We start from the raw sequence: 16,849 nt of genomic DNA, 5'->3' as shown, positions 1-16,849 counted from the left end.
AGTCTGTAACGGGTCGCAGACACTGACTCGAGGGATTGAAAAATGCTGTCGGCATTTTGTGTGTCCTACGCCCTCGGCTATTGTACAAAGGTATTTGTGTCTGAAAAAAAAAAGAAAAAAGAAACGGTCTTGAGTCCAGCCGCTTCTACTGCATTCCCGAAGAGCTAGCTGCATGTCGTAGCGCGAAAAAAAGCCAAGGGACACGAAACGGTGATCTTTGCACGAAAAAAGGTCCCTATTATGCGTGTCAACGATTTAATGAGAAAAGAGTGAGCCTCCCTAAATCCCGTTTCAAGGCAGTGGTTGCACAGTATCATGAAACCGAAGCGGTGACGGTGGTCTCAACAATAAAGATGTGCCTATCGCGCACGACACTGTTCCCCGGGCTCGTCGGCCGACGAGGCAGAGAAGGCCCTTCTGAGCTTCTTGAGGAAGACGGGCCAGTGTGAACGCCCCTGACTAGTCTTGTAGTGCAACATACCCGCACGCGTCCGAGCATTTATTGCTCATTTCCTTCTTTCCTTCCCTCCTTTCTTTCTTATACTTCTATTCCCTCTTTCCACTCTCCCGGCGTAAAGTAGACAACCGGACACTTTCCTGGTTAATCTCCCTGCCTTGTGCGTTTTTGTTTCTTCTCTTCTATGAACCATCCCTTATGAAGTTATGACTACTTTGATTTCTCTGTATGCTAAGTAATCTATCGAAATTTTTGGTTTGAAAAGAAAGCAAATTAGACGAAACTTATTCTTTTCATTCAAAAAGCATGTAATTCAAGAGTAAAAAAAAAAGAAGATGAAGGGGAATCAGAAGACCATACCTACAGGTGAGCGACATTGCACGTATACGAAATGCACAGTAAAGAGAAATAGGTGAATAGCAAATGAGAGCACGAGAAGGGTGTCGTGCGGTATTAGTTCCCACTCCAAAAGTTACAAACAGAATCGGAATGATCGTGTTAATGAAATTAATGCCCCCCCCCCGCCCCCAAATGAAGGCGTATTGCATCACCTCACACTTTTTGCATTGCAGAAGGGTTGATAGGCGGGCTAGTTGGTATAGATTCATTGTGAAATGAATAATATATTTTTATAAAGAATAACATTGACAGTTGTGCCAGCTCATCCGCTATATCGCTTTTAGATGGTGAGATCTCGTGGACGACACTTGATTTCGGAGGACCCTTCCCTCTTGTATTTCCCTTCCCCCTCGTGTTTTTATTGCGATAGCAATTATATGGACAGTCTCGACGGGGTTTTGCCGTCACCGTTGCCGTCGCCGTCATGTCCTTCCGGTATGAAGTCCAAATTGATGTTCTATCGCGCGTAAAAGCGCGCGAGCGGGGGCAACGAACGCGGCCGAAGCGGAGTTCAAACAAGACGGCCCATCGCTCGGAGGGTGCATGCAATAACATCACCCCGCTCGGAAGGCCTGCCGTCGAAGCAGACAGGAAATGCCCCGCCCGTCTTTAACGAGCCTTAAAAGACGCAAAGACGTGAGGGAGGGGGGGGAGAGTCGCGTCGCGCGAGGAGCAACTTTGAACTTTGAATCTAAGGGCGCGATGGCGAGCGATGGCGCGCGCGCTATGTCGAAAGCCATCACAGCGGGCGGCTCGTATATCCTTCTACGTGCTGCGCTCTCAACGCGAAGTGACTTTGCGGAGAGCATCTCTCCTTGAAGCGGCCGTATTCTCTTACACTAGCGTTTTGTAGTTACGCGAGATTGGGTGCAAAACAGTTAGCTGCCAGCCTCACTTCGTGTAACACTACAATTTGTTGCTATCGCATTCATTGCTTCGCCCTTGCGGTGAAACTGTGACTTTTTTTCTGGTATATATATTTCTTCTGTGAATAAATCCAAGTTACAGTAATTTCACAATGAACCTTCTGCTTTAATGGACCTAATTGATTTTAGCCACTTTCATTGCCTGAGCCATCATCTACACAGGCGTTGGCGGCGGCCATCGGCAGAGACGCCACGGCAGCTAACCAGACGTCATAGACCAAGAGTGGAAAGACGGCGCCTTCATCGTAAATAGAGCTGCCGTTGAACTCCTTCCTGAAGTACATCTTGAAGTGACATTTTGCCAAGATCATGACCCAGAGACCTTTACGGTCGCTAAACATTGTGTGGTGACCTATTGTCCAAAAAGGCAGGTTGCGTGTCGTCACGTGCGGAGCTACACTGCAGTGGGAACCTTTCACATCAAGAGAAACATTGTGTCGTAGCCGACAGCACAAAACGAAATTTCTGAAAAAAAAAATTAAAACCAACGCAATGCATGCTTTCCTGCTCTAAAGCAGGTGATGCTTGAACGAGGTGTTTTCTTAGAAACACGAGGTTGAACTGACATCTAGAGGTGCTTGCGTTGCGATACGCCTTTCCAAGAAGTGACGCTTAGCGCGCTGTCAGATTTCGAAAGCGTTTCGTGCTCCAGGACAAGGTGATGTCTGAACAAGGTGTTTTCGAAAATGAACAACTTTTGTGACGCATATATGGGCTTTTATTACGAGAGGCCTTTCAGTGTACTTACGCGCAGCGCGTTGCGCCAACACCCGTTATATAGCGTGAGAGCTTGAACCTGGCGTTTTTGCTAACGTTGGTTAAAGACTTGCGTGGTCTAGCTAAGCATACACGTTCTTGAAAACTGCGTGTGCGATTTAAGATTTACCACGTACAAGGCACTTGTAGACGCTACAAGAGTGCGTGATCTGGAAATTGCAAAAACGTTAATATCAAGCACAACCCTCTTTTTTTTTTGGAATCGCTGTACTTCGGGCTCCTAACAGTTGCCGTTGGGCTCTGTAAGCAGGAAAGGTAAGTTAAGCAGCACAGGGCTGCTTGAGATCGTCCATGCTTTCTTTCAGTTTCTTATATGCATATTTAAGTAGCAATCATGCGCTTAGTATTAGAAATATAAATAACAGGTGAGGCCACATACGGTATTTACGTTCTGTGCACACTAATAAATACCTCTTTAATGGTAGTTCTTTAAACGCAGTCTGCTCGTGCTCGTGTTTTTGTGGTGTTTTTGTGGTGTGGCTGTGGAACGTTGCACTCATGCTGTGATTAGGTCTGCTTGCGCGTGCACACGTGGTAAAGTAGTCCACTTGTGTGTAACACTATATCACGAACGTTGTTTATTCGTTGATGCGTATACGCAACTAACCATCCGGGACGAATCGCCTTGACGATTAGCGCCACAGATTACAAGGGAACGGAACTGGCGTGGGCGACTATTCTCGCCAAACGCGCGGAGACAGCCGAAGATGCCCATATAGCAATGGCCGCCCCGACGAGCGAGGATACCATAGGGGTCTTCACCGACTCCCAAACAGGAGTGCGAAGCTCCATGAAAGGCAGGATATCCACAAGAGTGATAAAGATAGTGAATCTCACCGACACTCCTCCCCATTGCGTCGTGTGTGCTCCGGATCACGAGGGCCTAGGGGGGGGGGGATATGAAGTGGCACACACCGCGTCATGCGCATGCCTCAACCGGGCCTTCCCGCACAAGATCCGAGGCACGCACCACACAGCCACACCAGCGGAGGAAACGAAATTCATACCGCTAACTTAACACACATGATTGCAGCGCTATCGGCTCAAACCTTCCCCAACATCCCAAACCCAGAAAAGACGAAGGCACTGACTAAAGGCGACTTCAGGGCAATACCCTCAAACACGGCATCCTATTACACCATATCCAGTCGATCTTATACGGCTACACCTGCCCACGCTGCAATGTGCCAGACACCCTGGCACACCTTCTACTGCACTGCGAAGCAAGCATCACAGCGCTACAACCAGCAGCAGCAGATGCTGACCTCCTCACTGAAGCGCGGAGGCTGCTATCTACAAGCGGACTTGGTCTGCTAGCGCCAACTCATCGCTCGGGGGCGGTCCAGGACAGAGGGATCCAGAAATAGGGAACCCTCCTTCCTTTTAGTAAGCAGTCATTCTGTCGATAAATGTTTATTCTTTCTCTCTAACGAAGAGGCAATACTTCGACGTCCCCCTGGGAGGCCTATATTGCAGCGCCACTCAAACTGCTGGTTCTCAATAAAGTTTATTCCTCCTCCTCCTTTCTCTAACGTTGTTGAATATTGCTGGTATCGTACGTATGTGCCTCGCACTGCCGGCCAACTGCCAGACTTAGTAACGGTCAGTGAGTACATACCATGCATAGGACACGAAAATAGAAAAAAAAAAACAACTGGAAAATCATATTTTCAATAATTAAGGCACCTGTCTTAAATATTCAGAGCGTTGTCATGCTTACGTGTTCATTTGTTTCGCAAACTTCCGGTCAATATATATGCTAAGCATAAGTCAGAGTAACACGTATAAGAGCAATGTTTAGACGATAAAAAAGAAGTGATATATTAAGAGCACAAGACAGCGGGACTATGCAATACGAAACGCAAAGATCACTTGTAACACAATGTTAAAATGAGATGAAATAATAAACAAAACTGAGCAAATAACATAATAATATCTGGGGTTTAACGTCCCAAAACCACGATATGATTATGAGAGATGCCGTCGTGGAGAAGGGCTCCGGAAATTTCGACCACCTGGAGTTCTTTAACGTGCACCTAAATCTAAGTACACGGGCCTCAAACATTTTTGCCTCCATCGAAAATGCAGCAGCCGCGGCCGGGATTCGATCCCGCGACCTTCGGTCCAGCAGTCGGGCGCAGTCGGGCGCCATAACCACTAGACTACCATGGCGGCGCGAAGACAGAAATTTCTCGTGTGCTACGTACAACGCTAGGTCATGATGTAGCCGCTCGCCTAAATCACCACGCTTGTGGGCGATTGCGCAGTATGAATTGCTCAACACGTTGACAGTTGTGCAGCACGAGTGGTCAAGATGCATTCTGCGGCGAATTACGGTTCTCTATAGGCGCTGTCAGAATGTTCTAAGCAATGGAGGCTTTTGTTTCGTTGAATAAACATAGTTGCAACATTACAACTTGAGAGTTCACGTGCATTTCGGGTGATTTACGGATATAGCGTTCGTTAGTCTCTTCTACAGCGCTAACACCAACCAACCAAGACATATAACTTACTTGTATCGAAAATTTCCATTAATTACAGATGCGATCATATCTCTTTTATGTGGCTACATCTCTTTTAGTATGCGGTAAGGACGTTTATTATATTCTTAAGAAGGGGAAATGATCCTCTCAGACTTTGACAGAGTCATTGCTTTAGAAGGATCAATCACTGTCAGTACTTAGGTGAAGTTGACAATATATTTTAATACGGAGGCTAGGTGGGCTTATTGGTACGTAGACATAGTTATTCGGAAACAGCGCACAAACGGGACACGAAAGAACCGCACTACACAGCGCGTGTATTCGCCGCGAGATCGACCTATAGAGGCAGCACCGTCGCCGCGTTAGTGTGGAGAGGCGGTCGGCGGCGCGTATGCAAATGCACACAGCGGCGCTTCGTTGTGAGCTGTTTGAGCCGAATGTCGGCGAATAAAATGCGTTGATTGCAGCTTACTGGTAATATATACGCTCTTCATTGTTGAATCGATGCACGAAGATCATCCAACGTTACTATTACTAGCGAGAGAAGCGCAATCTGCCGATGAAAGGTATGCTGGCCCTGGGTGACAGTCTGCGCTTACACGCTATACGACGTTTTTTGTTGTTTTCTCTGTACGTGTATACCTTGTGTTCTGTGTACTACGCACTGCTGTAGCACGCCTGAACTACTTAAGTGTTTACTTCTTTTTCATTTGTATACCCACCCATACCTGTGCAATGAGTTCAGTAGCACTGTTCGCGCGAATACGCATACGCATGTAAGAGTGTTTAGCACAGAGTTTTCATCGATTGATTACGTGCACGACAGTGATGCAACAAAGGTCCGGTTATTTTGTGGAATAAGGGTTTTTTTTTCTCGAACTAATCATGAGCGCTGCCTTACATCAATTTATAACAATTCCACACAAACGCTCAAGATATATCTTGAGCGTTTGTGTGAAATGTGAAAAAAAAAAGGATGTGAAAATAATGTGAAAAAAAAAAAGGATGAGGTTTTGCGTGACATTATATGACAAAGATGTAAGGCACGCCGTCGGAATTAATTTTAAAAATCTGGGTTCTTCAAAGCGTACCTAAATCTAAGCACACGGGTGTTTCTGCACAAATTTCGCCCAAAGTTAAAATTGCGCGCGGGAACTCCGTTTTATCACTGCCGTGCAGAGGCGTAGCCAGAAATTTTTTTCGGGGGGGGGGGGGGGGGTTCAACCATACTTTATGTATGTTCGTGCGTGCGTTTGTATGTGCGCGTGTATATATACGCAAGCAAAACTGAAAAATTTCGGGGGGGGGTTTGAACCCCCCCCCCCCCCCCCTGGCTACGCCCCTGCTGCCGTGTCATTCCACTATTCCATTTGCCGTGTCATTCCATTTAGGGGACAGTTTGAGTACCGAAATGTCAGACTTCACTTGATAGAAATATTTTGCTGTAGTGGGACCACGACCGTACAATAAAAGGGACATTTTAAGCACAACTAAAGCTCATCATGAACTACAGTGCCGCAGTTATACACCTAACAACAACGCGAAAGTGCATGAGCCTCGCTTTTGTTTACCACAGAGTCGCTAAAACGCGGCATTCACACACTATTTAATGCTCCTTATGTTTGGGACTATGCCAAGCGAACATTTCGACGTGCTTGAACCAGAAAGCGGCACCAACACTGAAATGATTCTGGCGAACGAAGGGTACGACACCAATATACAGCCCTCTCGAAAGTCGCACTCACTGATCTTATTACAATGCGCATGCAGCTGAGCAGGCCCATTTGCTTCTGTACACCATGTTAGGTATACGTATGAGCAGTTAAACCCGCGCTAACATAACAGAACAAACCGCCCTTTGAGAACGTGCAGGACGTACGCGCACATGCAAACACGACGTGGCTAGCAGACGACGCAGGGAGCAATCCACACTAGGCGCGCTTCAGCCAGTAACCGCCAGGCGGCGACTCTGCTCGATCTCGCGGCCAATAGTGTGGTTCTTTCATGTCCCGTTTGTGCGCTGTTTCGGAATAACTTTGTTGACTATATAATGTTTACATTTTAGGCCTGCTGATAAACAACTACTATAAATTCATTTTTAAAATTTGTTCCGAGGAAGTTGCGAGGAAATACGCAGTTACCGCACCTCCGTTTATTTCGTCCATAACAACCAATGGCAATGCTAGAGCTGGAATATGTAGCAGTTGATTTTGCAGTGACACCTTTTATAAGCCCCTATCACATGTATTTCCGATGTCCTCATGTTAATTACAGCTCCGGCATGACAAATGCTTACCACACCATTATATGGCATTGATGCAAATCATTACTGGGTTCATTCGTTGATCGTTTTCGTACAGTGGAGAGGATAGTGGGATTTCTTTTTGAGCTGTAGTTTCGTGCGAGCGAACTCACATTCCTCCTGCATAGTAATACGATGCCTAACGGCATAGAATCATCGCGTGTAATGTCTTATATGTGTCGGGGAAGTATATATGGACCTCCTAATATTATGGGTTAATGTATTACTGGAAGTGGACAGGAAATGGCAGTACAATACATAGAAAGACATAGAAGGACATAGACGTAGACGTAGACTTAGAAGGACGATACATAGAAAGTCAGTTAGATTAGATAATTAGCCCTGTAATAATTTATCTTTTGCATTTTTCAGGCCGTGCGATAGCTGATATCGGAGAAGATGATGTGCGGCAGAGCGTGCTGGATGGCCTCGCGAACGGCTATATTCAGCTGGAAGGACATCAGGTTTTCTGTCACACAGTTCCTCGTTGTTAGGTACAAATTCGACCTGACTCGGGGTTTCCTGCTTCTGCGCATGACTGAAATACGAGATGCGGAATGCAGAACGGTGGTGACTAAACGAAACTACGTGTTCACCACCTGCTTACTTTGACATCTCTCGAAGCGTTGCATCTTACTACGTCTCACCGGAAGAAAGCGTATTTGGCAGCTTCAAGGGCTTCAATGCCAGCGCTACTGTTAGAAAAGGCAGCGTACATGTTTCCATGACGCTTAAGCCACCCGGTCGCACACGTAAGTGGTGAATATTTGTTATCTGATGTACGTTTTTATACTCATATCAGAAGAAGTAAAACTACAAATCGTAGCTGTGTTCATAAGCGTGTGCAGGGTTTCCCATCAGGGGGGACAAAGTTTCATCGAACAGGCCTGGTCAATGGTGGGCAGGGCACCTCACCTGTTTTTGCACTGCCTCCGTGATTGGCTCACCTTCGACCAAGGTACGATTTCATGTGATGGCAGTCGTCACGTGACGTCACAGAGATCCCGTGAGGACGTCCTGGTGGCGTCACAAAGTTTGGCGATCTGCGACGTTATGATGACGTCATATGGTGACGTCACCACGCAATGATTTTTTGCATCACTCATGTTGTCCCCGACGCCGCGGGACGCCGACGGTCAATTTTCACGTTTCATGAGGCATCTAAGGCTTTGGCCTTAAAAATGAAAATGACAATGCTTCTCATGAAAAATGAAAATGAAAATGCTTCTCACGAAGGCCTGCCTTTGGTCCCTGGCTTTTCGGAAGTAAATATGGGAAGCAAACAGTTCCAGGAATGTAACGTCTGGGGCATCTCGCCGCTATTATTGTAAAAAGCCTGTGTGGCCGAAGCCGGGCTCTTTAAACAATTATTAAACTGCTCAGCGCAAAAATTTCACACAGTACACATAGAAAAGACGAGAGCCAGCGCAGACTTCCAACTGATTTTTATTACAAGGACGCACAAATATATAGGCTACAGAAAGATAAGATCACATGCTTATCCAAGAACTCAAAAACCAAACAAACTAAAAGGCAAGAAGGAACCCCCCAAAAAACCAAGAGATCACCCTGGAACACCACGTGCCGAAGAATTCAAATACAATTCTTTTTCCGATAAGAATATGGACGGTCTACTGATGCAACTTCCTTGAGCTATTACTGCGGCCTCAACCATGATTCTAGTGCCTTTGTGAGGCTGGGACGCGAGAACTCTTGCTTTATCAAACAAATGCTGGCATCCACGTTCAGAATAATGAGAGGCCAAAAAACCATCCCTTCCCACATTTCTTACTTTCCGGCAATGTTCCTGTAGTCTTACAGTAAGGCACCTGCCTGTCTGACCAACGCACCTTAGTCCACAAGACAAAGGTATACTGTAAACAATTCCCCTTGTACAATCAACAAACTTTTTACGGTGCTTAATTTTGCAATGGCTCGCGGTACTTCGTACAGGACTAGTTCGGACACATAACTGAGACAGTTTATTGGGCGCGGAAAAAACCACCGACGCACCCGCTCTTCGGCCTATCTTTTTGAGTTTATGCGAAATGCCGTGTAGATACGGTATCACTGCAACCCTCTTGGGATTTGTTTCCTGTGAAGTGTCCCCCGTGTTACCTGCCCTTGACTGTCTGTGCAGCTTCTCAGAAACAGAAACTAGCAAGGAACTCGGAAAGCCAGCTGTCTCAAGACGGAGAATCTGCTTGCCAAAACGTTCCTGTACTGAGCGGAAGCAAGATTTGGTTAAAGCGTTATGCAAACATGCTTTTACAATACCACGCTTTACCAGTTTGCTGTGAGAAGACGCATATGGCAACAGAGGTTCCTTACCCCGTGGCTCATATGTCCAACAGACGTGTCTGGCTGAAAATGTTAGTATTCAAGGGACACTAAAGAGCAAAACGATTTTTCTCATATTAGTGAAGTACTCTTTCACGATACCAAAAACACCACGCTTGCTGCGAGAAGACGCTTAGTAAGCGAGAAAACGCGCAAAAACAAAATGTGGGTGGCGAAGCCACCTTGAAGTTTCCTTGAAGTGTCGTCACATGTTTTGACGGCACCTACTAGGGACTACGAAATTCCTAATCGGTAAAAATGAAGTACATTGTCCTCTGACGGGGCCATAGACTTAACATACCAAGTTTGGGGTAATTTTGTCGAACCGATGACGCCGAAATACGATAAATACACTTTGAAATCTGTGACGTCACGCGAAGAGATTTCGGCGCGCAATTTAAAAATGAAATTTTGAACTTGATTTTCTCGTCTATTAATAAACCTATGATGGCGAAATTAACAACATTAGAGTTTTCAGAGCACAATTTATCGATCTAAACCGATTCGTTGTTTCTCTTTAGTGTACCTTTAAATCTAAAAACCTCAGGGAACCATTTTCCGGTAGCTCATGCGTGAGAGAGAGAGAGCGGATCGAGGCATTCCTGGAACACTTTTAAGGCTTGCTGAAAGGACTCATCAACGGCATCATAGTCGCCATCAAACAGGAGTTGCGCTGAGCAGTTCAATAATAGAAAACCAACTAGCCCAATCCCACACTTTACTTCTTTAAACTATGACGGAACAGGCCCGATTGAGTAAATGTATGGGGCAGATTTTGCTGCCCCCCCCCCACCTCAGGTGATTATGACCATACTGATGCTGCCTTTAGCACTGATTTAAATATAAAAAAGACAATATCACAGTAGCAGTCTTTGCTGCTGCATTTTGCAGGGACGATTATATGACAACAGCCGTGTTTATTTGAGGAAGATGTTGGCGCTCTTTAAATGTTACAACCCATGAACTCTTCGCTTTATATTTAATAAATGCAAACATCGCAATTTCCCTCAGCCATGATCTTTTAGGCGCAATGAAAAGAATATATGTTCATATTGCTTAAATATTTTTCTGTATTTTATGAGAACATTAACATTAATGCATATGCATGTGGCACATCTTGGCTTGAAATTAAAAAAAAAAAATAATTTATGGCTGCTGGCTTGACTCTGCCATTACATTACATATATTTTGCCTTTCCACCTCGTTTTTAGTGCTCAATGTTTTTCCCAGTGTTTAGCGCGGTGAACCCCACATGCTAAGCGTGTTTATTATTTATTTATTTGGTTTGAATACATTAAAAACACGAAGACACAGAGCCCGGAAAGTGAAAAGAAGCAGCAAAAACCAAACAAGCCAACAAAACCAGGAAAAGACGCAATTCATGGGCATGCAAGAAAGCCCATGCAAGAAAGCCCAAGCTTCTAATGTGGAACTATGTTTTATCGTTGAGAAGAAATAGCTTTTGGCCACAACTAGACACACATATATATATATATATATATATATATATATATATATATATATATATATATATATATATATATATATATATATATATATATATATATATATATATATATATATATGTATATATATAAAGCAATTATTGCAGCATCATTTTTGGGGGAAAATTTTTCTGGGGCCAGGGGGCGCTTTAAACATTGCGCTCGGAAGTCAATCCGTGCCGTGCAAAATAATTTGAATAAAATTTTTGCTGCACGCAATTACTAGAGCACATTTATTTTCTTATTCTTAATGCATTGGTCTTTCATGACTATGATAGTTTGTTCATGTTTGCATGAATTTACTTCATTTTTCTGCGTTAGGAAACATTGCGAAAAACAGCATTTTTAGGAACTAAAAGAAATCCACAGTTGTTTTCGTGAGAAATATAATCACAATATCAACATAATAGGCACCTATACTAACGAAAAAAAAAATATACTGCTTCGGCAAGCAGAGCTGAACCCTAGTGCCTAAATTTCAGCAAAGTATGAAAAAATTACAATTTTACCCACATTACAGCGTCATTTTCGCAGTGTAGCGGTCCAAGTAAAATCTGAGCTATGAACCATTTTATTATACAATTTGTTAATAACTTATACCAAAAGTTTCAAAAGAGTAGTTTTTGTTATATAAAAAAAGTTTAGAACTTACCACGCTAAGATTCTGCGCTAAGATTCTTTTTGTTTCGCCTTCACCTCACAACACGTCGGCGCCGGGTTGGAGTGGCTTCCCTTTCGCCGTCGCCCAGGCTAGCGTGCTGCAAATAATGCAAGTCATAGAGCTGTCACAGAAAAAAACATAAATTCACAAGCTGCGCTGGAGGCTGCGCAACACTGAAAAGATCACTAAAAAAACGCCCCCGATAGACGCCACTAACTTTTCTTTTCTTTCTTTTTTAAACTCTTCTTTCTTTTTCAACTATCGCTGACAGCTTCGTTCGCTTTTGCTTGACAGGTTACGGTGATCCTTTGATGGTGACAGTGTACGTGAGAGGGACAAGAGTTGTTGTCAGTCATCCGGCAAACATATTTGGTTCTTCAACAGTAAAGAGAAGGTTTCAGAGAAAAGCCCGCAACCACATTACTAGAAAGATCGTGGAAGCTCTGGAAAAAGCTTGCAAGGAACCTGGAAAAACGCCTTCGTGAGATTTTGCGGAAGTCTCGGGGAAAAACATCAACTGATGTGGCAAGCACAAGCACCACGACAACAGAAACTCCTGTAAAAACCAATAGTTCAACAAAGCCGCCGTCATCTACGGTCATAAATAACTGTTAATAGATGTCTGTGTTGCAATAAATACCGATGCGTGGCACAATGCGTGGTTACTCTTACTGGCGTCGTCGCCAGCAATGCACGGCTGCGCTGGGACGCTGGCACTGTACAAGGGGTGGACTTCTATCGCGGCCGTGGAGTGCTTTAGATTAGGCGAAATAACATTTCCTATCTGTTACAGTATTACTTAGGCGAGGGTTTAGTCAACGGTGTTACTTTGTTTCCACTGTAGCGCTATTAAGCACACAATGAAAATGACAATAACTAAACACCACATAACACCCATGACTACGACAAATAATAGAATGTTTATCTACTGAGCGTAGTAAAGTACTACTCCTTCACTTGGAACCTGAAACCACATTAATTACCTGCAACTTGGAACCGCATTACTTATCTTTAGTAATCAAAGTTAATAACCATGGACTATAGACCTGTCGCTACAAAAAGCAGTTGGATGCGAGGATTAAATTATTGCTCCAAATAATAATCGAGAATCGATGTTCTCGAATACGCAGATCACAAAGTTCAGTTCGGAACAAAGACCTATATTATTTTAAGTGCTTTGAACGTAAAACAGAAGCTGAACTATAGCGTTTGCGTAAATCGTAAACTCAATGTGGGAAGTGTGATTGACGTACATCACACCCTTCAAGAGGCGCCCATTTTAATCATAGAGGGTAGACCTAAGAAAGTATCTGAGATCGTTATACGTCATGGTGCCTGCGTCATGAATGACGTGTATTCAACATTCTGCGTTTGTCGCCTTCTTTTACGGGTGTGAACCTATCGCTTGGGTTTCCAGGTGCCGCATATATTACAACGTGGTCTCATGACGCTATCGTGATCCGCCCATTGCTGCTAGCAACAAAGCCGTGCGCGGAAGCACAAGCACTCCGGGAATATGCCTGACCCGGTGTACGGTAGTCATGGGTGACCTCAGTGTGAAGGTAGCCAGAAATCAGGAAGTATAGAACAAGAAATCGTTTGAGGCTGGTAAGTGCGAAGCGCACTTGCCGACCTTTTGTCCCTCATTATTTATACCTGATATTCGTACCTTAGTGCGCCGAGTGTGACCTTATATATGGAGTAGTCTTCAAATACATCGACTTCAGTTCTATGAATTTTAATTTTACGCAGGTTTTTATACGCAATTATAATTTTCTGTAATACACTTTGGTGGCCTTTTGTGGTAAACACTTCACCACGTAGTTCTCTCTTCTTTTGACCTGCATGAATACTAGCAAAGCCCCTGGCAGATTGGAGGGTCTCCAGATACGCGCAGTGCGTTTGAGAACAACATCAACAAAGCGAAATGGACGCGTCTTCAACTCTGCGTACAATCGTCTGGTTGGCGTAACAAGAACAGTGCAGGCATGAACACTATACTCACGCAAACAATGTAACTTTGGTGCTAAGTTGCTGTTCATATTCTCTGCTGTGAGCAATGAACAACCAGCTGGCGTTATCTAAAATGTAATTGGCTACTGGCTAACGACAACCCTTTCCCTTATTTCCCATGCAACGGTTAAGCAATGGAATAACATGGTGTCGTTTATAACATCACATCCTGTCGGGTATACAGTACTGGTAAGGGTGATTTTCGTTCAGCCCAGTATGAATTTTAATGTGTTGTTTCGACACCCACATCTCTAGTACGCGTGTTGTTCGAACACCGTCCGAGGAGCTCAAACGCAGCGCTAAACCTTGCTAATGCTATTACACCCTCGCCTTTTGCGAGAAGCTGCCAAAATGATTTTTACAGCGACGCCATATATCGCTACAGGTTCTGGCGGATCGCGTCCGCGGACAAAAGACACGTAGATCAACAATTTTCGGCGAATCGATTAACTCGACTAATGCAGCGTTTTCGCGTCGAACAATGAATATGGCACAAGACATGAAAGTTAACATAATGGTCCAATCAAGGAAAACCACTGGAGTGAGACAGCAGCCATGACAGGATCACTTTGGCCGCCTTACAGAGCGCAGCGTTTCTTTGTTTAGTGTGCCGCATTTTCCGTCACGAAGGGCGAGGGCACGTCGGCCGTGCGTCAGCGAAAGCAGTCTGCACTCACAGAAACGACTATCTACACCTTATGTGAGCTAGTCTTGCTTATATAATGTAGAACTAACAGACAATAACGCCAAGGAAAGTATAGGGGGTGTTATCTGTAGTATTTAGAATATAAACGTGAAGAAAGTAGTGATAACACCCCCTATACTTTCCTTGGCGGTTATTGTCTGTTAGTTCTCATTAATATTGTGTCTAACAAAGATAAACGAGCCCTTAAAAATCATCTGCTTTCCTTTATATAATGTAGACAACACATAAGCAACGAAATAAACTACGGAAGATACGCGCGAAACAACGGCACAAAAGTGAGCGATGCCTTGTTGACCGGACAACGCGCCGAACTAAACACAAGCCCACACTGGTAGACCGCCCACATACGCCTCCCATTCCTGGTGATCAAAATGAGGCAGTGAAGTGAACACAAAATGAAAAACAAAATAAGGCAGCGAACTATTTAGCCAAATATCAGAAAAAACGCCAGGTAATTTGCTAATTTACTTTGTCATTTGAAATTAAAAGCTTTAAGAAAAATTCCATTGGGTTCTTGGTTTTCGCTGCTTGTCCCCAGCTCATCTAGTCGCGCTTTGAAAGTACACCCCGCGTTGATGTCTGTCGCAATAGGTTTTCGGCAGCTTTTTGTTCCAACTTTCGCTAACGACATGAATTGATCTTGTTAGAGGATTTCATATTGACACCGCCATCGGCCGCCTTTGAGGGGACACTGTGCGCCTTGCACTACAGAAACACCGGGTCCTCTGATTGCATGCCTCTTTGTTCGCTCAATACAGTAAAAAATGATAATATGTAAGTTAACTATAGCAATATTCACCATACCAGACCACCATGCGTTCTAAGAAAAAAAAACAGCGTGTGTTACTCTTTCTCAGTGACTCCTGACTCGCCACGTATCTGACTTTCTTTAAAGGGACACGTGAATTCTGTCTCGCGATTGTCCGACGACAGTCCGATGATCCCCAGAAAGAGTTCTCGTGTCTCTTTAAAGACAGTAATATATGTGACATGTCAGGGCTTCCAGAAATAGTAAAATGACTTTTTTTGGAGTCTCGTCACAGGTTCGCTGCCTTCCGTCGTCAGGGTAGAAGAAGGGCTCTTAATTTTCAATCAATAACACGCAATTAATGCCTGCTAGCCTCTGCAGCCGTTGCAAGTAATCCATCTCTATTCAGAACCATATTAGTTAACCGCACTTAATACAATAAGGGTACTCCCCCCCCCCCCAAAAAAAAAAAAAAAAAAACAAACTTGGAGGACCCTTGAGCTTCGCCTTCAAGTGTAGAACGCGATAGCTAAATCGGGTCCCGTACGCATCACCTTTTTAATTGCTAGCCTAGCTTCGGCTCTCAGTGCATGCCTCAACCGTGCCGTAAGGAAATGCAAGACTTTGCGCGTAACATTGGCCTTTTTCAAACTATCCTAGAATGCCTACTGCAAGTACAGTAGTTAAATGCCCACTACGCCATAAATAATTCTTTTGCGAATCAGCGAATGGCCCACTACGCGTCCGTAAGGCAACACGCGATCCTACGCAGCTGTTCGCTTTTCTTGATGCTTTTGCTGCTGATTATGATTAAATATGTCTGAGCGCTTTGTGATGGGTGGGCCTCTAAAACACCCACTCGTTGTGCAATTCACATGTCTTGACGACTGGCACGATTGTACGCTCCTGCCACGCAATATTACATGCGTTAAGGAGACTCCTTCCACTACATGGCATTCATATAGTGTTTTAGGGAGACTCCTTACACTACATGACATTCATATAGCAGTTTTAAGAAATAGCGTGGCTCTGTGGTAGAACACCTGCTTTCTACACAGGTGGCCTGGGTTCGATTGTCCCTCGAACCCGAAGTTTTTTATTCTTTATTTTATTTACACCTTTTTTCGGTTTCCGTGACCGATTTTTCGGTCACGGACAAGATGATTTTTCGCTCACAACCAACGACGCCGTCACCGACGCCGACACCGGAATTTCTGCGAAACGAGCTCTTCAGCACTGTCGCGTTAGCATACTGTAAATATCCTTAGTACATGGTTATTCTTTTAGAACTGACCTATTTCATTTTGTGGTAGTTTTGTTAAAAAGCATCCGATTTTAATACTGTTTGCTGCAAAACAGTCAGGAAGTATGAAAATTTAACGGCTCGTCCCGTTTCTTGATATGCAACGCCGAAAAAAAAGACAGAATAAATAAGAAATAACGAGTACCACGAAATGCTATACAAGGAGGGATGACAGTCGGCCGCGGCGCTCGCGTCAGCCAGCGGTGGCGGAAGTTGTGGACGCCAGGTT

At 44.3% G+C, this 16,849-nt stretch overlaps 1 long non-coding RNA gene across 1 annotated transcript; it reads left to right on the top strand.

Moving 5' to 3' along the window:
- The first annotated feature begins 2,521 nt into the window (after nucleotides 1-2,521).
- On the top strand, nucleotides 2,522-12,501 carry LOC119393900 (uncharacterized). Its single transcript, XR_005184017.2, has 4 exons — nucleotides 2,522-2,814; nucleotides 5,101-5,146; nucleotides 7,717-8,096; nucleotides 12,145-12,501. It is a non-coding gene; the product is annotated as an uncharacterized LOC119393900 (long non-coding RNA).
- The last annotated feature ends 4,348 nt before the right edge of the window (nucleotides 12,502-16,849 follow it).

The sequence above is a fragment of the Rhipicephalus sanguineus genome, chromosome 5 (genome assembly GCF_013339695.2).
Source record: "Rhipicephalus sanguineus isolate Rsan-2018 chromosome 5, BIME_Rsan_1.4, whole genome shotgun sequence".
Classification (NCBI taxonomy): domain Eukaryota; kingdom Metazoa; phylum Arthropoda; class Arachnida; order Ixodida; family Ixodidae; genus Rhipicephalus; species Rhipicephalus sanguineus.
Note: the sequence above shows the minus strand (reverse complement) of the source record. Positions and strands in the feature narration are given on the sequence as shown.